Here is a 20,964-nt window from a genome sequence, read left to right as displayed (position 1 = left end):
AACCGAGGTCACCTGCAGTTGTGCAGGACATTCCCTCTGCCTGGAAGGTTTTTATCCTCAACCCCATCTACCTAAATAATTCATGAATATCCTCCCAGGTCCAGCTCAAGCATCACTTTTTTGGGAAGCCTTTGCTGGCATCCAAACAAACAATTACAATAAAATGTGATAAATGTTTTGATAAGGGAATTTCAGGGTATAGTGGAAGTAGGAGGGAAGGGAATTTAACCTTACTTAGTACCTCAAGCAGGATTTAGAGAATGTGATATCTGAGATCTGCAGAATGATAGGAAGGGGTTAAGCACAGATACTGGGTCTGAGTGCTCCATCAGAAAGTGTGAAAGTAAAATCCTTCCTGCTAAAGGTAATGCATAAGTTAAAGGGTTTGACCATCATCTTCAGGGCCACTCATTAAATAGGGAGTATAGAGAATTGGTTAGAATTGGTAATGCAGAAGCCTGACAAAAGCGATATGGACACTGTGTCAGTAACCCAGATAGAAGTTCGTGCCACTCAAGATAAAATTGGAGAATAGTAATGGAAATAAACAAATAAATTTGAGAGAATTTGGTATGAATTTTCCCCCCAGGAAAAGAAATAATGGAAGGAAGGCAGGAAAAGGAAAGGAAAGAAGGGAGAGGGGAATGAAGGAAGAAGAAAGAAGGAAACAAAGAAAAAGAAAAAAATCTATCTCAGGAAAAAATGTTTGCTGTACACTTCTTTCCTTTCTCTTCTGCTTAGTTAAAACAAACAGCTTCTATTTTCCACCAAATCGCCAACGTTTGCTATTGACCTCTTCTTGTGTCAACATATGTTAGAATTTCTTTGATTATTTCTTTATGAACAAAAGGCACTCAAAGCCAACCCAGAAGCAAAGATACGAAATTCTCGAATAGCACTCTAGTTATTTATGTTTCTGCATTTCATCAAAAAAAGGCAAAGATAAAAAAAAAAAAAGGCAAAGATCATTGTCAGATGTCTCCCCCCATCTGCTTGTATGTACCATTCTTTTTCTTTTTCCTTTCCTTCAAAAGCATATACTAGTGAAGGTAGGAAAAGTAAAGGAGAAATAAGGGGTAGCATTCAGGTTTGAGACCTGTTAGAAGTCTGCTGAGGATTATCCAAAGCCTTGCCACACTTGAGGGTAATCCAACTTAAGATGGGTTCAGGCTTTAGAAGACAACCAAAGCCCTGGAACTAACAGACTTCCCTGAGGACCTGAAGGCACATCTCTTCTGAAGAGTATGTCCCTCATGGACTCTATCAGCTACCTTGTTCTCTTAATGCTACTCAGACAGAACTAATAAGCCTTTTCCTTTTCTCCTCCTTGGTTTCCTGTCTAGCCAGGGATTTTACCTGTAACCCTAACCACCAGTTGTGAATTTTCTCTATCCAATTTTATTGTGATGAAAGAAGTAAAAATAGCTTGCTCATAAATGCAAACAAATTTTATTTGAGGCATTATATTTTTAAATTAAATTGTGCTTCATAAAACTTTTAATTACATTCAAATTTTTAGAAAAAAATTTTTAAAAATATGCTAATTTCTACACTTATGTCTCCTGTCCCTCTGTTTTGTTTTAAATTTGTATATAGATATCTGAGATGCTTTACTTGTTTGCTTTGCTTGTGACTCACTATACTATATATCTGCAACATATAATATTGTACATCAACTAGACTTCAGTTTAAAAATGTGATATTGTAAAATAAATACATAAGTAAATAAAGTTAAAAAAAAAAACCTGGGGGAAAACAAACAAATAAAAATACCATTTTGGAGAGTCATGTTGATAATGGGGGAGGCTATGCATGTATGGGGGCAGCGGGTACATGGCAAAGCTTGGTACTTCCCTCTTAGTTTTGCTGTAAACCTAAAACTGTTCCCCCCCAAAATAAAGTATAAAAAAAAGAAGAAAAAGAAAACAACATAAAAGATTTTGAGGTGATTTCCTAAAACATTTGACTTATTTTGAACACCAGGGGGCAGTAGATGTAGCATTTATCAAAAATGAATGTACTAGGAGGAAACAGTTTGAACTTTGTGTATGCAAATTAATAGTATCTACAGAATGTCCACCTGCAGTGTTACAGAATGTGTCCTGGGGTACTTCTGAAGGAAACAGTCATCATAATCCAGTTCTGTAAAGATAACTTCGTATCTGAGTCTATGGTTTTTATTCAATTAGGTCTAATTTGATTATTTCCCTTAACTTATATCAACAGATCTTAATTAGCCATTTTGGCAACACCTTCCTAAAGTGGCCATCATCAAAAAAATACGAATACATGTTGCTCACAAACGACAATCCCCCAGTAGGTAACATGTTTCAAGAATATTTAAATCTGACTTAGAAAAACTATATCTATTCATATAAAAACGAATCTAAAAGTTAGTGAAGAAAGGACCTTAAAAGTAATGTACTACAAAGCTTCCTACTTGTGGAGAGAAAAATGAAACACACAGAGATTAGGAGCCTTGCCCAATGAACGACACAGTAGTAATTGGAAGGTCAGGCACTGGCTTCTGTACTCTTTCCACTATAATCCAATGCAATTTAACTTCTCTAACGCTTGATTTCAATTAACAGGTTTATTTGTAAATAAATGAACTACTGAGGGGTTTACTTACTTCATGTTCATATTGTTCTTCTACGTTTACCAGTTTTATTTTCACTTCATAATTATAATGTAGCCTGGACAATTTCTCTAAATGTGTATATTGCCTTTGTAAGACGTAGCATAGCAACTTTCCTACGGAGGTAGCATCTCTGGGTGCTTCAGCTCACAGAATCCAGAGCTTGATTACTTAGGCTGACACGTTGGCCTGTCCACATATTAGCTCAGTGAACTTGGGCAAGTTGTTTAACCTCTTACATTTTAGTTTTCTTACCTGCAAAAATAGGGATGATAATATTACTGACCTCCAAGAGTTGTATGGGTTAAATGGGTTAAACAAGTTTTTAAAACAATGTCTGCTATATATTAAAACATCAACAAGTTTTACTGGTGAGGACCAAAGTAATTTTGTGTTAAACCTAACTACTTTTCTGAATTTTTTATAAAAATATACTGACCATTAAAAAAAAAACAGTATTATTTACCGTTCAGTCTATCTTCACTACATTTCATATAATGGTGCATTCTCAGAATATTTTTGGAATAGGTAGCTATTTTAGATATTGCTTAAACAGGCTTCAAATTTAAAATTTATCATATTCTATTCATCATTATACAAACACATTCTGTTTTAAAGAAAATTTAGTTTCTTTTTTTTTTTGACCTTTCCTCACTACTACAAAAATTTGAGTCTATTTACTGAATTGCTTAAAACACAATGTCAAGTTTTTTTTAAATGTCAAAAAACTCCACAACAATGGTACTCTGATCATTTGAAATCTGGGATTTCTGAAATAAACCTTAACTAATTAGTATTTACATGATAAAAAAGTTTCAGTGGAGATCTTTAAACAACAAATGCAGTACCTAGAATGTGGGGTCTGTAAAGAGCTAACAAGTCCTTACAAGTGCACCTCAGACCCTTTGGACACTGGGCCCCTGCAGACCTGCTCAGGCAGAGCCCTCGCTCTCTTAGCTCTCTCTAAAGAACTCAGAACTTCTGACCCACAAACTGCGAACATTTATTCCATTGTTTCTTCTTTCTCAAATACTCCACCTGTCTTTGCTTTAACATCTCCTACTCTGGCAAAACTCAGTTATTACTACATCAGAGAATACACATTCCGATTTGACAATAGTCTACTTCCGACAGTAATCAAAACAACCGCCAAAAAAAAAAAAAAAAAGGCCTGTATAAACTCCTTCTTTGCAAGTGTGGCAATTTTTTTAAAACGAATGGCAGTCAGTGTTAATTTTATGTTGCTAGGTTGAAACCAGTTGGATCCTTTTAAATCTTGCTTTTAAGCTCTGTTAGGGTAAATCAAGAGCAACTTTAAAGCTAATTTAGATCCACTACGAAGACAAAACCCTTCTAAGGAGCCTACCAACATTTCACATGTGATGAGGTCGTTCCTCTTCGGCTAGGGGAACACAAATTATTTCTAGCCCTGTGTGAGGACCAAGAATTTTTTGACATGGTGCTTTCCATGAGTTCTTTCCCTGGCCTTCGGTATGTCTGTTCTCACCCAGTGCAATGGCACAACAGTATCAACCACAAAGGGATCTTCCCTGCAGGTCCCTGGCATACTCTCTATGTACTTTCCTTCTCTCTGGTACTCTAGACCACAAATTCCAGCTGCCTCAGCCTCTCAAACTCTAGTTTCTGTCTTCTCAACTCAGGAAGATTGTGGGGCTCTTTTGCGGTTTCCTTCTTTCTGTGCTACAGTCTGAAAACCAATTTCATGTAGTGAACTGGGACAATCATGGGACTCACCTTGTTTATTTCCTTTCTCTCAGGGTTCACAGCTTTGTGTGTCGTGTTGCCCAAACGTCTAAAAGCAAATGTTTCATGTACTGTGTAACCTTGTCTAGTTTAATGCTTCTGCAAGAAGGGGACTTGGATATCAGTGTTTTTTGAGCAAAAAGCATACCATAGAAAGCACATCATCAGCAAAAGTGTTGTTCCTAGTAAAGGACCCGTAGGTGGGCTCTCTGACCTTGTGGGAAGAATTCTTCATGAGTTGATCAACCAATAAACTTATTAAGCATCTACTACATACAAAACACAACACATTGATTGGTTGGTTGATTGATTGATTGATTTCATTTATTTTTATTCACATGAGTTTACTGGAACAAAAAGTCAAGACCATGTCAAATTAGATCAGCAGTCACTCTGATGCTGATACATTTTTAGGGAACTGCTTTTTTTCTATTGTTTCATTGTGCATTTTGTCTGGCTTTCTTATCACTCCAACCTATGTCTGATATGCTTCCTTGTATTTTGTACATGTTTTAATTGTAGTTCTAGTTCTTTTTAATTCGACTTTGAAACTCTACTTCTGATCCTATTTTTAGCTACATAATGCATAAAAACTTGTAGCTGTATTCTTCCATTTTTATAACAGTGTAATTGGTTTTTATCAGAATCTTATTTAATGAGAAAAAATTAAGTCTACCAGTACTATTTAAACTAAACTATTTTTTAGTTTATTTTCTTCATATTATTGCCTATCTATCGTTTCCAGAGGCTTCTATTGTTTGGAAAATTGGAGTGGCAATTGTGGAAAAGATAGAGGTGTAGATTGCTATATTACCACTAAGTAAACCAAAATTTTTCATTAGTTCTGGTTTTGAAGTAATTATATGAATTATATGAAGTATGAAATTTGTTAATTTCAAAGTATAAACATCTCTACTTTTTTCTCCTCAAATTATAAGATCAGTTGTGAATAGTCCAAAAATGTATTGGTTATTGGCTGGTATCAACCAGGTATCTTCTCGGCCTCCTGTAATTCAAGCCTACCTTTAAACTTCTCAATGGCACTACCTACTTACGTCTGCATGTGATACCATCACTTAGTGTTTGGTGAGTTCCCAGGGGTGTTTAGTGTAATATTTAATAAGAGACTCAGATAGTCTTTTTCTGAATTTAAACTGAAACAAAAAAATCCCAGCACTGCCATAAAAAGCAATAAAAAACACAGATAGCATAGACTAAAGGCAACAGATTACAAAATGCTTGCGAGACTGAAAACGGTACATAAACAAAACAGAGGGCAAATAAATAGTTGGGCGATGAAAGAGAATTAGAAAAAATAATGAATAATACACACCATGTTTTGCCAATGAATTCACAGGCAAAATCCCCTAGGCAACCCTCAGACAAACCAAGGACTTTTATTTGGTTTTATTTCTGAAGACCTAACAAGAACCTAGGTATACTGAACAGACTCCTAGAGTGGCAAAACATGGTGTATATTATTTTCTAAGGGGCAGAGGCAAAGGGATACCAAATCCCTTTCCTACTACGCAGGTGGGAAGAACTTTTTTGTCCATTAATAAAACTTGCTATACTTCACTAAACCAATGGATCACCCAGCCTAGTATCTCACCACTATCAAGTGATGTTTTCTGGGTAGTGCTGTATGATGTTAACCACCGAAAGTGACCCTAATTTCCTATAGTAATTCCATATGGTGCCATCTTTTATCAGTTCATCTTGACTCTATTTTTGCCTTCATTTTGCACCATCTCTAGAAATAACAAATCCAATAAGCTCACTCTGTATAATATAGTACTTTGGTTTGTTCTTGATTGCGTCTTTAAAGCTTTCAGTAGGGAATTTGATCAAATCTGTGTTAATTATATTACTAAATTTTGTAATTTCATAGGTATTGATCATTTTTTCTTTGTCTTAATCAGCTAGGTTCTTTATGCTCTAATTTAACTTCTTAAGGAAAAATTAACATGGACTAGAAATTCTGTGGGTTCTAATGATTCTGAATGTCATATGGATTATTTCCTAATAAGATGGAGATCAGATGTCAGAGAGCTATAAGAAAAAGGGTTGATTGAACTCATTTTACATCTTAGTGACTATACAACAGACAATTTAGTTGAGGAGGGATTTCAAGGTGGTAAGAAAAGACAGTGATATTGCCTGCATCTAATCAAAAAGGCTGTCACTCCTAGTACAGTTAACTCTTCTTCCTTTGTCTGTAAACAATTAAGGAAGAGAAAGTGACATGGCCATGATGTGGCACTGAGAATTATCCCCAAGTGACCGAGTTTACCCTTTAGTGGAGAGCCTCAGAAACTGACAGGTTCCCTCCTTCGACAGCACCTCTTAAAAGAACCTCAGGTCCAAAGCCCCAGGGCAAATCTCACAAGCTCAGTAAGCGGCCCACAAAGGTAAACCCTGGGGCTTGAAATTCTGTGTGTTTCCCACAAAGTATCATTTCACAATAAAAGGAGTGGAAGTAAATAACCCTATGGCTGCAAATGCTCATCACTCATGTTTACACTGCAGAGTGATGTCCTTTTTTAAGGCCGAAATCCAGAAATCCACCCTGCCTCAACGTCGTAATCTTTCAATTTCTTCTCTAGGTGGAAATTTCCTGTTTCTCTTTGAGAAAGCTAATTCAATCCTGTTTTCATCTCTCTTCCTCCCAGCAGGCTGCTGTAGAAAACGCGCGCGCGCACACACACCCCACTACGCCTCCCCGCACAAAATGATTTATAAAGATTTCTTTCCACAGGCACACCTACCCAGCCCTGAAAGTCAGAACCTACTGACACTGTATCCCGCTGAGCAGATCCCAGGTCAGGGAAGGCAGCCTCTGTCCCAAGTGTGTCTCTCCATCCCCGTTGCCATCGACCTGGAAGCCTCACTTCACCTTTGAAAGAAAATACATTTTTTTGCCTGCCCGGAAGACCTGGCAACCCGATTGATCTATCATTAAAAAAAAGAGAAAAAAATAAATCGCAGTCTAGAGACTGGTCTTGTGCGCCACCGCCCCAGCGTCCCTAGACAAAGTCCCAGGGAAGAAACTGATTCCCAGTCTCGAATCCTCGGAGCCCAGGGCCCAGGAGGCACTGGCTGGGACTGTGCCATCGGTCCCCGCCTCCTCTGCCCGTAGTAAGTGGCTTCTCGGAAACGTTAGCAGATTCCGCTGAGCAGAAAGGGAAGAAGGGGTGATGGGGGAGGGGGTGAGGTAAGGGAAGGGCTCTTCAGGCTGCTGGACACACACACACACACACACGCACACGCACACGCACACGCACACGCACACACACGGCCCACTCAATGGGGTGGGTGAGGGTGGGCGGTCGTGTGACCCCCTCCTCTGCCTCCTACTAGTGCACAGTGGAGAGGCTGCAGCACCTCCAACACCGCGCCCCTGGCTGGGTCCCCGCCCGGCGCCCCCTGCGGGAGGGGAGGGCAGCCGGGAGCGAGGGTGGGGAAAGGGCGGGGAGGGGAGGGGCAGGGAGCGGGGGCGGGGCTGCCGCTTCCCAGGGCGCGCCCCGGAAGGAGGGGCGCAGTTTCCCTCAGGATCCTCGCCGGCGCTCCCGCGGCGGGCGTCTGGTTTCCAATTCCGCGGGCTCCGCCGGCTGGGGCTGGGCTAGCTTGGGTGCCAGCGGCGGGTAGTGCCAGGCGCCCGCGGAGCAACAGGAGCCCAAAGAAAGGGAGAGCGGCAGCGACAGCAGCAGCAGCAGCAGCAGCAGCAGCAGAGAGAACGTTGGGGGAGAGAAGCTGGGAGCGAGGAAGGGTCCCTGAAGCCCGCGTCCTCCCCGAGGCCATACTCTGCGGGCGCACAAGGTGGGCATGATCCGCGGGCAAGGTTGCAAGTAAGTGCCTTTTCTCTTGCTCCTTCAGTGTAGCGGGAAGGGAAGCCGCCACACCCACCTGTGTCGGTTTTCGCGTCTCTTGGTTTTAGCTACCTGGTGTTACGCCACCTGGAAAGCGGAGAGGGGAGAAGCTGGGCGAGGAGGTGCCAGCGAGCAAGAGGAGCTGGAAAGGCAGCTGTTTCCATTGCAAGGCCGACCCATTGCTGGTTTTAACCGTGTGGGTTTGCTGCCACTTTGTGAAAATGTGGAAAGGAGGGGCAGCTGTACCTAATAGTTTACTATTATTTGTTTCTGTCTGCGCTGGCAGAGTCCTTGGATGAGTCTGGGTTCCCGGGGCAGGTCGTATTCTTTATGAGCAAAAAGCATGTATTATATTTCCCATCTGCAAAGGTGAGCGACCGTGCAGAACCAACAAAGCTGACACTACCTGTGGGGACTGCGAGGGCGCGCCGCACCCCTTCCGAGCACACGAACATAAATAACTGACCCGGCTGCTTGGCCCCATTTCTCTAAAATAAAGCTTAGCAGTTTATTTTTTTCCAAACGAATAATCATTTTATAGTGAAATTCAGATAAGATTCAAAATCATTTTAACTTTATCTGTTTCATCTGAAACTGTCATTTAATTTTAGAGAAAAAAAAGTATTGTTTTCCTTACTTGTGTTAAAAACAATTGAAAGATTAAAGCAAGATTACCAAACTAGAAACTTGAATGCCAACTTTTGTGATTATAGCAAACATATTTCTCATTATTTTAGTGTTTTGTTTGTTTGTTTGTTTGTTACAGTTGCAGCATTCGAAGTAATTTATATCTCAGAAGCTAAGAGCAATTTTTATGTGAGAGAAGCTTAGGAGAGTTTTTAAGAAGCTCACTTCAATAAAATAAAGATCAAATCAACGTAAGCTTTTAAAAGAATGATGGATTTTCACTTGCTGAGTGTGAAGTTAGTATTAGAAGGTTCAGTTTTTTTCAGAAACACATTTCTCCTGTTTCTCCGTGGGCAGGAGAACGATATTGTCTGTCTTTCTGCCAGTATTTAAAAATATATTTTCATGACTTTTGCTTTAATATCAATAAAGCCTATCTGCAAACTAAATCCAATTATTAAATAGTCCATTTTATTGAAAAGTCTTCAAATTATTTTTCCATCATTTAAAAAAATTTAAACTAGAATCACTTTTTTTAGAAACTGTTAAGTAGGATGTTTAACAAATTTTATTAATTATTTGAAAGTTAGTCTTATCTTATCCCTGTGTATGGAATAATCATGATTGCTAGAATAGCTTGTTCACAACCAAATGCTAGACAGAATATGACATTTGATGTAATGGAGGATGTGTCCTCTATTAGCAACTGACAGTAGTTTTGCTTAAGGTAGGTGTTTGTTTTGCAGTTGTTTAAAGTGCCTGTCTGTTTTAGAGGTTCCTTTTTAAAAGCGAACCTTTGTGCAATCGTGGGACATGGCGATGTATTTTTATAAAAGCTGGGCATACAATTTGCCATGATTCCTGTGGTGCAAGGCAGGGCTTACAGGGTACCTGATGCTTCTACAGAAGAAAGATGAGTCAGGTCTGGCTCTCTGCCAAGAGCATCCTCCTGCCCCCTTGTGTCTCTTAGGACCAGGAGATAATCATGGGAGCCCTGGTGCTTCTGTGTTTTTGCTACCTGTTGCCGAGGTGACTTTGGCAGCAAAGAAAAAGTAAGAAACTCAGAGGTGAAATCAGTGGGGTTCTATTCACCTTATTTAATGTGACCAACCAACTTTCTCTGTGGCAAGGAAAAAAACAGAATCTTTATCTAATATCTATTGCTGTTAGATATGTGAAGAGATGTGAAGTGCTAGGAGGAATTATATGGTATTTTTCTAACCCTGTAAAGGAACTTAAAGTTTATTAATGTGAATAGGTCATTCTAAATATCATAATGGTAATAATCTATGATTTCCCCTAAAACTCTGTCTCAGATCTTTTTCCCCAGGCTCCATCACCTGAACTAATGGTTGTACCATCCACCGGTGTTGATTGCTTTCTTTTCCTCATCATGGCATTTCATCCCTAACCAGTCCATGTTTAGATCTCTCGATCTTACCTCCCAATTGCATCTCTTTTCAATTATACTTCTCAGATGTACCTCTTCCACCCTGTTTTCTGTATCTACTCTGCCACCAAATTAGTGGCATCATCATAATTTTCCTGGATTCCTTCTACAGCCTTCACATTAGTCTATTTCCATAGTCTGCTCCCTTGTAATTCACTCTCATAAAAAGCAATGCCATCATGCCTTACCTTAAGAACATTCACTGGCTCAGAACTACATAGAAAAAAGGAGTAAATGCAGAAACACAAATTCCTTCTGTTAGCATACAGCTCACTCTCTGGCCCTTCTCTGCCACGTCCCTGAGTGCATCTCCTTTCATTTACATGCTCCAGTCTCCCTGCTCTTTTAGTACCTGGGACACATGAAACTGGAACACAGTTTCACTCCCTAAGGCCTTTTCAGAAGTTCCCAGCCTCTGGACTGTTCCTTCCTCTCTTTAAATGGTTAGTTCCTTTGCAAACTGGAAATCTCAGCTCAAAGGTCTCCTCCTTGCAGAGATCATTCTTGACCACTTTGTCATAAGTAGGCTGTCGCCTGTTAGTCTCTGTCTGGGTACCTCGTTCGTTTCCTCCTTAGTGCTTATGACAGCATGCAGGTGTTTGGGGGATTTGTATATTTGAATATTCCCAATAAACAGAGACCATGTCTTTATTGTTGGCCCTGCCTCCAGAACAGTACCTGCAATGAAGTAGTAGGGAGGGTTCCTAGATATTATGTAAATAATAAAGTACAAAGATAAGACTTATTTCACCACAGAGTGTACCAACCCTGTAAATTTATGCATTTTAGGATGCAATTTCTCTTTTAATTTATTGAGCATCTGCTGTTTACAACCCTGTACTATGGTTCTGAGGAGGTAAAATTAAAATACCCTGAGACGTATTCACAACTTGCAGCTGTGTAGGCATTAAGGCGTTCAAAGGGAAGTAGATTGTATCACATTCTTAGAAAGGCAATGACCACAACTAGATTAAAATATATTTTAAAGAACCACTGGAGTTCATAAGCCAACATGACTTTAGTGTGACTCCTAATATACAATGATGAACTTCTTAGGCCTAAATCTGTATCTTTTACCACAATTTGAGGGTCACTCAGTAATCACTAAATTTAAAATCTTACTTTGTAATAAATATGGACACTTGAGTGGGCTCAGTTGATGGAAGTGTGGTCAAATGAGGCTGAGGCTGTAGATTGGGTGCCCTCATGATCCAAATTGGTGTCTACTCCAGGCTCAGAAATCCAGAGTGTTCGCTAAGGAAGCCTCAGAGGGACACTATGAGCTGATCCAGGAAGATCATCACTATTATTGAGGCAGGGAAGTGGGCTTCAGAATTCATGCTGGTTAATGATCGTGTCATATTTATACAAGAATTTACACACACACACGGAACTTGTGTGGCAACGTCTCCCCTCTTTTTTTGAGACTATACTCAAAGATATGAATCAAAGAAGTAGTTTTGCTATGAACATTTGGTTGAAAATTTAGCTTTCAGTTAGGCAGCCAGCTTTAATCAATGCTCATTAATCAATGATCATTATCATTAACCATTGATCAATTAATCAAATATTATTAATCGATAATACTTTTAACTAGCAAGTGGCAAACCATATTGGTTTTTTTTTTAATTTTTTAAAATTAAAAAAATTTTTAATCATTTTTTATTGAGTTATAGTCATTTTACAATATTGTGTCAAATTCCAGTGTACAGCACAATTTTTCAGTTATACATGAACATAAATATATTCATTGTCACTTTTTTGTTTTGCTGTGAGCTACCACAAGATCTTGTATATATTTCCTTGTGCTATACAGTATAATCTTGTTTATCTATTCTGCATATGCTTGTCAGTATCTACAAATTTTGAAACCCCAGTCTGTCCCTTCCCACCCCCTACCCTCTTAGCAACCACGAGTTTGTATTCTATGTCTATGAGTCTGTTTCTGTTTTGTATTTATGTTCTTTTTTTTTCTTTTTTTGGATTCCACATATGAGCGATCTCATATGGCATTTTTCTTTCTCTTTCTGGCTTCACTTAGAATGACATTCTCCAGAAACATCCATGTTGCTGCAAATGGTGTTATGTTGTTGGTTTTTATGGCTGAATAGTATTCCATTGTATAAATACACCACCTCTTCTTTATGCAGTCATCTGTTGATGGACATTTAGGCTGTTTCCATGTCTTGACTATTGCAAATAGTGCTTCTATGAACATTGGGGTGCAGGTGTCTTTTTGAAGTAGGGTTCCTTCTGGATATATGCCAAGGAGCGGGATTCCTGGGTCATAAGGTAAGTCTATTCCTAGTCTTTTGAGGAATCTCCATACTGTTTTCCACAGTGGCTGCACCAAACTGCATTCTCACCAGCAGTGTAGGAGGGTTCCCTTTTCTCCACAGCCTCTCCAGCATTTGTCATTTGTGGACTTCTGAATGATGGCCATTCTGGCCGGTGTGAGGTGATAACCTCATCATAGTTTTGATTTGCATTTCTCTGATAATTAGTGATATTGAGCATTTTTTCATGTGCCTATTGATCATTTGTATTTCTTCCTTGGAGAATTGCTTGTTTAGGTCTTTTGCCCATTTTTGGATGGGATTGTTTGCTTTTCTCTTATTAAGTCGTATGAACTGCTTATATATTCTGGAAATCAAGCCTTTGTCGGTTTCATCATTTGCAAAAATTTTCTCCCATTCCTTCGGTTGTCATTTTGTTTTACTTATGGTTTCCTTTGCTGTGCAGAAGCTTTTTTTGTTTGTTTGTTTTTGGTAAAGAATTTGGCAGTCAAATTTATTTTTGAAGTATTCAAGTATCTCATGAATTGTCACCAAGGATTTTGTTAAATTTGCAATTACGGTAGCACAGTGTGGTTATCGGAGTGTATTGGAGTGCCTCTGTGCACTAATTGAAGATGGGCCTCCATGTTACACATCCCAGATAAGCTAATTCATTGTTACAGGAGGTATTACAGCTTCCTTCTTCAGAATTACATAGAGTTAGACTGTCATTTAAGACAGTAAGGTCGTAATGAAATGGATTTTATAAGGTTGTATAAAAATGATTTTCATATGAGAATTTATGGAGAGCATTCACAGAATGTGGGTAGATTTCTTTTGTGGAATATGAGACAACAGTTTTTGGTGTCTTGCCATCCTGCAAAATGAAATTTCTTCATTGAAGGTTTAATGTTCTCTTCCTTCTCTGTGTAGCTGGAAGGAAAGGGCTTTAGGCAACAGGGAAAGCCATCAGCTATTGGCAGCTAAAGGTAGAATGAAGCTGGGAGAAATGAAACCCTTGAGTGGGGAGGAAAAATGCCAGACCATGAACAAGGGGAAGGAGGAGGAAGGCCATGAACAGTGCCAATAAACATAGTCTGCCACAAGCAAAGTTGAGTTGACATTGTATATAGAATTGAACTATCCTGTATCTTTTTAGCTCCACTGAGAAACAGTTCTTTTTTTCTCTTTAAAATGACAACTGTATTTGAAGTGAAAAAATTCTGTCATTGTTTCTTTAATACAGGAAATGGAATACCTTTGGACTTTCAAAGTTATATAACAAGGAGCTGAAAATACCATATACTATTATTAAAATACACCATTACTGTAATTGCAGTTTCGTTGCTATTCATTTTATGATTTCCTTTTGTTGTGTCAGGTGTTTGAGAGAGTGCCATTATTGATCACAACTTTCTTTCAAATGCCTGTTTGGATTTTTTACAAAGCTGTCTGAATCATTTATCAAAATATGATAAAACTTTAATTGCACCTGTGATTGCTCACTGGGAAATTGTTCACTTTTAGAGGGAGTGAGTACATTTACAGTATCATTAACCTACCATCTCTACCCTCCAATTAATGCCTTTTTTCTTTCCTTTTCTCTCCTACATCTCCTCTTCTAAACACTTGGTATATATACCAGTAATACAAATTTTGCTCCACTGTTAGGTCAAAGTATTTCTACAGATGATTGGAAAACTGAGCCTCTAAAGAATGATGAATAAGATTAGACAGATGCATTAAAATATAACTACAAAGACATTTCTATAGAGATGTTTAATGAAACCTTCTTTGTGTTTTAGGCCAAACTAAACTCCCTGTGTCATCTGATTGTTTTTAAAAAATAGGGATTATTTCACTAGACATAGTGTCTGACAACTGTACTAGTTGCTCATAAAATATATATCTTAGAATCTACTGTAATTGAAATTGTCATCTTCTTGGGGTCTGTAATTTGGAAATTCGAAAAAGAAGTAAATGTAGATATTCAAATCCATACATTAAAATAAAACTGGGGAAAATGAGTTATATGATAATGAAATATCCCCTTATGTCTTGATTTAAACTCCACTAAATGTTTATTCTTTCAAGTCCATGGGCAGTGCTTCCTTTAGAGCTTAGAGTAAGGATAATTTACTAACTATAGGTGTATTTTAAGTAGAATAGAATATGTTATTGGTAAATTACACTTTTACTTTCTTTATTGATGATATAAAGTTAACATTTGTTCTAGGTAAATTTTATGGGGCCACTCTTTATAGATGATCCTTTCATGGAAAAAACATTACAAAGTTGAAGTGTTGATCCACCCCCACCCCCCCGCCGCCCCATATTCTTGTTACCCTGGGCAAACTTGGCTAATGGTGATTCAAGTAGGAAGGAAAGAAATGACGTCCTTATGGGTCGGCTGGGAACAAGCTTCTTACAATCCCAAGAGATCATCTGACAGACTTTCAGGAATGAATGTTTGTAGAATGGCTATGCAGAGAAGCTCTTTGGAAAATTCATATTACATCTTTTCCATAGTTCAGAATCTTTGTAAAATGTTGTTATCACATGTTAAAAGCATAGAGGTATAAATTTGTGTTCACATTAATACAGTGAAAAAAGTGTTTTTCTACGTATTTCTTTTGCTCAGCATGTGATCTTAGTCAAATACTTTCACTTCTCAAATGCAACTTTGTTGTAATGTTGGTAGTGTCTACATCTCAGGTTTGCTGTACACATTAGTTTAAAATATGTATATTTACAACAGGCATTTTAGTATCTCACACTTGATAAGGAGATGTTCAATAATGTTAGCTAGTCATATGGTAACAGTATATTAAAATCAAAATGCACTCTGATTATCTTTCGAATACAAATGGTATGGCATTTAAAGTTTATCACTGTTATTTCTACTTGTAACTGTGTTTCAGTGAATATTAATAATGCAGTTTCCTCTATTTTTGAAGACAATATGATTATACATCTCTAATATAAGATCATTCCATTTGTAACTCTTTGTAACATTCTGTTGGTAAACTTTTCAGCTATAGGCTATTACAAATAGTTTATATGAAATATCTAAAAACTTATCAATAGGAAAACATGGGAGAGGCATTCAAAAATCAAGAGTTTAACCATCCAGTTGTTGTTTTGTTGTTTTTGACCCTGATCTACGAGAATTCTGCATTAACAGAGAGCAGTTCAGTGGAGGTGACCTGTCCCATGTCCTGTTAGTGCATCTTACAACAATTGGTATCTAATCTGATAGGAATTGTTTTAGAAGAGCTTATCATGAAATGTCTCACATACATATGAAATCAAACTTAATTTAGTAATTCAGTCATCAGGAATATAACTCTGAATTTTTAAATCAGCAAATAAAATACGTAAACCTGAGGGAGATATTTGCTAATATGTCAATTCACTTACTTTATTGAAATCAGATTCTTGTAAAGCACATCATCAAATTAAGGTTAATAATTGAATCATTTTTATTTACTGTTATCTTTAGCAATTCACAATTTTTCTTCAGATGCAAAGAATAATAGACTATGTGTTGCAAGAGGTGGGCCAGGGCAGTGTCATGAAGACAGACAATGAATATATAACAGGTACCTTGCCATAAGGGAAAATACAGACAACACAATTTACATCTCATTAATCTTACTGATAATAACATTAACTTAACAACTTCATATGTGGAGATCTCATTTATGCCAAGCAGGACATTAAAGAATTTGCTAATGTTCCTTTTAAATCCTCACAACCACCCTTTGAGGTGAAAACAGTAAGGCTCAGAAGTTACTGACCATGATTACTAAGCTTGAATGACATATATTCCTCTTAACCGAAGAAAATCTTATTTGTCCCAAGAATATATTTGCACATATCCCACACAGATACACCATACTAGAGAACAAGAAAAATAAATATTGAAGATTGTTTAAACATTCATCCTGAATACTGATTCTTGAGGAGTACATTTGCGTTAAACCAAAATTGAGGTTGAAGTAGAAGTTTGAAGTCATTGTGATATTGCGAAATGTATCTATACATTTAAAGTGTTTCTGAGGTTGTTTTAGACATTGAATAACTTTGCTTTCCTGGTCTAGGGGTGTCATTGTGCTACTCTGACTTGACTTGGCCATGATTAGAATATTTTGTTTGTTTTATTATGACAGAATTGAAATCGGCAGACAAACACAAGGCAGACAAGAGTTGAAAGAGGAGGAGAGTCATTAAAGGGATGTGTGTGTGAAATGTCTGGGTAGGTTCATGAAGCTCTAAGTGATGAAATGGAGTAGAAATAGAGAATAAAGTTGCAGCTGTGAGATCCTGGGTGTTAAGAGGATGGAGGAGAGAAAAGAAGACAATATTCATCTAAAGTGTTCTTATGTCCTAATTTAAAGCTTAGTACTTACTGTCATAAAGAGTCAATGATTTATGTCAATTATAGTGTTTCTTTAATATCAATGATTCAGAGTGTTTGCTCTTAAGGGTTTTAAAACATTTGGGGGAAATTAATTTACCGTGTGTGATACTTAAAATAATTTTCTAATGCAAATGATTTTCTTTTAATATCTGTTATCTACTTAGGATATAAAATACGTGAGAAATTGGACCCCTGAGTTCCATGATATATCTCAGTCTGTTCTGATGATTGTGGGTTGGCGGCTTATCCACTAGACTGAAGGTTTTAAGGGAAGAGACCATAACTTTTTCTTGTCCATCATGCTTCCCTGCATGGTGCCTCACATGCAGTCATTCTTAATACATTATTGATGAATACATGATACATATTTATTGCACAACTGTGTTCAACTTTTATTAAAAATAGCTCTTTTTCACTGAAACTTCCTTTCTAAGAATGTAGGAAGAATCAGTTAACAAGGATTTAGTCATTTATGCTTTTCAAGCCTAGCTGTTTATCATTACTAGGTCCTGATGAAACAGTCTTATTTCTTATTTCTTACTCAAGAAAGGAACAGCACTGCAGCTGATTTTCTGCCACAGTTTGGGTTCACTGATTCTCATTGACAGTATTTAGCCTTCTTTGCATAAAAGAGCCAAAATATTTTGACGTATACTCAAGTTGTTGCATTAAGAAGGCTGAAGCCCAAATCCTTTTCTAAAAGTGAGGATTATCTGTTGGAGTATTTGCTTAAGAGGTGGAGAGGCAGTCAGATAGTTAAAAAAAAAAAAGAGTTCAAACTACAATTTCCAACTGATTTGTCTTTAGCTGATGATCAGTCATGAAGCCCAATCTGGTTGGCCTCCAAAATGTGTAGGTCAGGAGCTCATATCCAAGTTGGTATCAGTGCCATTGAGGTTTGTGGGAAGGGAGGACCTGGCAGAGATCCCAAGGGTGGTGGTAAAGAGATGCTGAGTTGCTCCAGGTCAGTTCCTAGAACTCTCAGCATCACTGTTCTCGGCATTTATATGTTTTCTGGAATTTAATAGTAATTCCTTCTTTCCTTTCCTCTTCCTTTGTTCATTGCCTTCAGCACTATTGTAGACACTGTACCTACAGCACTGAGCAACACATGGAGGATTCCTACTAGTTTTGAGACAGATAGTGAATAAATAAACGTTTACCACTTCCTGTCTTTGTGTTATAATATGTGCTGTGAGGAAAAAAAGCAGGGCAGAGAAAATAGAGGGAACGGGGCATTATTTAATAAGGGTGGCTAGAGAAGTGTTTTAGAGACGCTGTTTGAGCAGAGACCTGAAGGAGATGAGGAAGTGAGGGAGCCAGCTAAGCAACAGGAAAATTATTTCAGTGACAAGAAGCAGCAGCTGCAACAGCCCTAAGGCGTATTTGATGTGTTTATGGAACAGCAAGGAAGTCACTGTGGCTAAAGTGCAGAGAGCAAGGTAGAACATGGTAGAAGACGAAGACATTTTCTTAATTTGGAAAAGATTACTTTGATGAGCCAGTGTTACAGTGACTGGCAGGGGGCAAATTTTGGGAGGGGATGAAGTGTGCCTTTTTTTTTTTTTTAACTGGATCCCATTCTGGATGTGGATACCACACAATCCAATAAATGATTGGAAAACACCAAATTTCCACACAAAATTAATCTTTTAGTGATTTTTTGTGATTTATATGTAAACATTCTATATTCTCTTCCCGTCTGCAATGGATTAGATTCTTGGAAGCCAGTTGAGGAGAAAAGGGTTAGTAGGGCAGAGGTTACAATTGAGAGTATCTTTAAATGTTTAAATTCTGCAAATTAAAACGTGGTGAGAGTACAGTAATATTTTGCAGATTTTCATTAATTTTGGTATCTGTTGTACAGTTCTTTCTCATCAAATGATGATATGGCCTAGATATAAAGGGGTACTGCCTGGCAAAACAGATACCCGGGAAGCACATCTGAATCCCATCAAGATTGCCCCGCTGCTAACTGCTGACTCTGGTAGCCTATGGACACTCTACCTTACAGTTGTCAGGACATTTTTGTGACTTAAAAAATAAAAATTTTTTTGTGGTTAAATATACGTAACATAAAATTTATCATTTCAACCATTGCTAAGTGTACAATTCAGGGCCATTAGGTGCATTCACATTGCAACTATCACCACTATCCATCTCCGGAACTTTTTCATCATTCCACACTGAAACTCTGTACCCATTAAATAATAATTCCTCATTCATTCCACTCCCCTCAGTTCTTGGTAACTTTCTTTCTTTATGAATTTGACTTTTCTCTAGGTACCTCAAATAAGTGGAAATGTAAAATATTTGTCTTTTTTGGTCTGGCTTATTTCACTTAGCATAGTGTTTTTAGTATATGTGTGTGTGTGTGTGTGTGTGTGTGTGTGTGTGTGTGTGTGTGTGTGTGTGTATGGGGAGGTGGGGGAGGTAATTAGGTTGAGTTATTTATTTTTAAGTGGTGGTAATGGGGATTGAGTGCAGGATGCATGCTAACCACACCTACCATAATACTTTTAAAGTTCATTGATGTTGTAGCATGTATTAGAATTTCCTTCCTTTGTAAGGCTGCATAGTAGTCCATTGTATGTTTATACCACATTTTATTTATCCATACCTCCTTTGATGGATTTTTGGGTTGTTTCTACAATTTGGCTATTATGAGTAATGCTGTGGTGAACATCGGTGTACAAATATCTTGAGTCCCCACTTTTAATTATTTTATGCACTCACAAGTGGAATTGTTGGATCATAGGACAATTCTATACTTAATTTTTTGAAGGACTGCCATAACTTTTTCCACTGTGGCTGCCCTATTTTATATTCCCACCAGCAGTGCATAAGGGTTCCAATTTCTCCACACCCTCACTAACATTTGTTTTCTCTCTTTTTTTTTATAATAGTCACCCTACTGGGTGTGAAGTGGTATCTCATTGTGGTTTTGATTTGCATTTGCCTAATGGTTAGTGAAGTTGAATATTTTTTCATGTGTTTATTAAGGGTTTGTATATTTTCTTTGAAGAAATGTCTATTCAAGGCCTTTGCTCACTTTTGAATAGGGTTTTTTTTTGTTTTTGTTGTTGAGTTTAAGAGTCCTTTATATTTTGTGGACATTAATCCCTTATCAGATAAACGATTTACAAATATTTTGTCTGTTCTCTGGGTTAGCTTTTTACTCTTCAGTAGTGTCCTTTGATACACAGAAGTTTTAACTTTTATGAAATCCAATTTACCTTTTTCTTTTGTTGCCTGTACTTTTGGTGGCATGTGCAAGGAATCACTGCCAAGTCCAGTATCCTAAATGTTTTCCCCTGTGATTTCTTTTTACAGTTTTAGCTCTTTAATTTAGGTCTGTGATCCACTGGTGATTATTTTTTTCAATTTCTATAGACATTATGGAGTCTAAGAGTTTCCAACTTCCCTTCATGCATCATTCCCGGAGGTCTGGTTTTTAGTTCAATATTCCTTACTCTGAACATTTACCTTCCCTTTCAGCAACCCCTACCTTATTTTTTTCTTGTATATTAGGATTAAAATGCTTGAATTATTGAAAGAGTACAGTAGCAGCATAGGAAGATTCCTGGTGCGGAAAGAATATTACATGTTCATACGTTCCTGGTCTCTGGGTTCTTTCGTTCTTTGGACCAATCCTATTATTGAAAAATGTTTGAATTGATCCCCTCCTATGTAGCCTAGGAATTGTGATTCCTTGCTAACTAGTTAATAGATTCAGGAGCTCTTTATATTCTGATCCTGGGTTTTAGATGATATGATTAAACAGAGCAAGAATTCTGTCTTGCTACAGTTATAACCCCCTCCAACCATGGCGCAGTATTTTACACAGAGTGTGTACTCAGTAATACTTGAGTGAATAAACAAATGAGTAAACGATGAAAAGGGAAGACTGTCTTGTT

The 20,964-nt window shown here is 37.7% G+C and overlaps 1 protein-coding gene across 1 annotated transcript in view; it reads left to right on the top strand.

Annotated features, from left to right (window-relative positions):
* Nucleotides 1-7,957: 7,957 nt before the first annotated feature.
* SCN9A (sodium voltage-gated channel alpha subunit 9) overlaps nucleotides 7,958-20,964 on the top strand; it is a 124,467-nt gene continuing 111,460 nt past the window's right edge. The window contains exon 1 of the mRNA XM_010971408.3: nucleotides 7,958-8,250. The gene's annotated coding sequence lies outside the window, so the exon portion shown is untranslated. The remainder of the gene's footprint in view (nucleotides 8,251-20,964) is intronic.

The sequence above is a fragment of the Camelus bactrianus genome, chromosome 5, assembly GCF_048773025.1.
Source record: "Camelus bactrianus isolate YW-2024 breed Bactrian camel chromosome 5, ASM4877302v1, whole genome shotgun sequence".
In the NCBI taxonomy this organism is placed as follows: Eukaryota; Metazoa; Chordata; class Mammalia; order Artiodactyla; family Camelidae; genus Camelus; species Camelus bactrianus.
The sequence above is the reverse complement of the archived record's forward strand: the minus strand, read 5'-3'. Positions and strand labels throughout refer to the sequence as shown.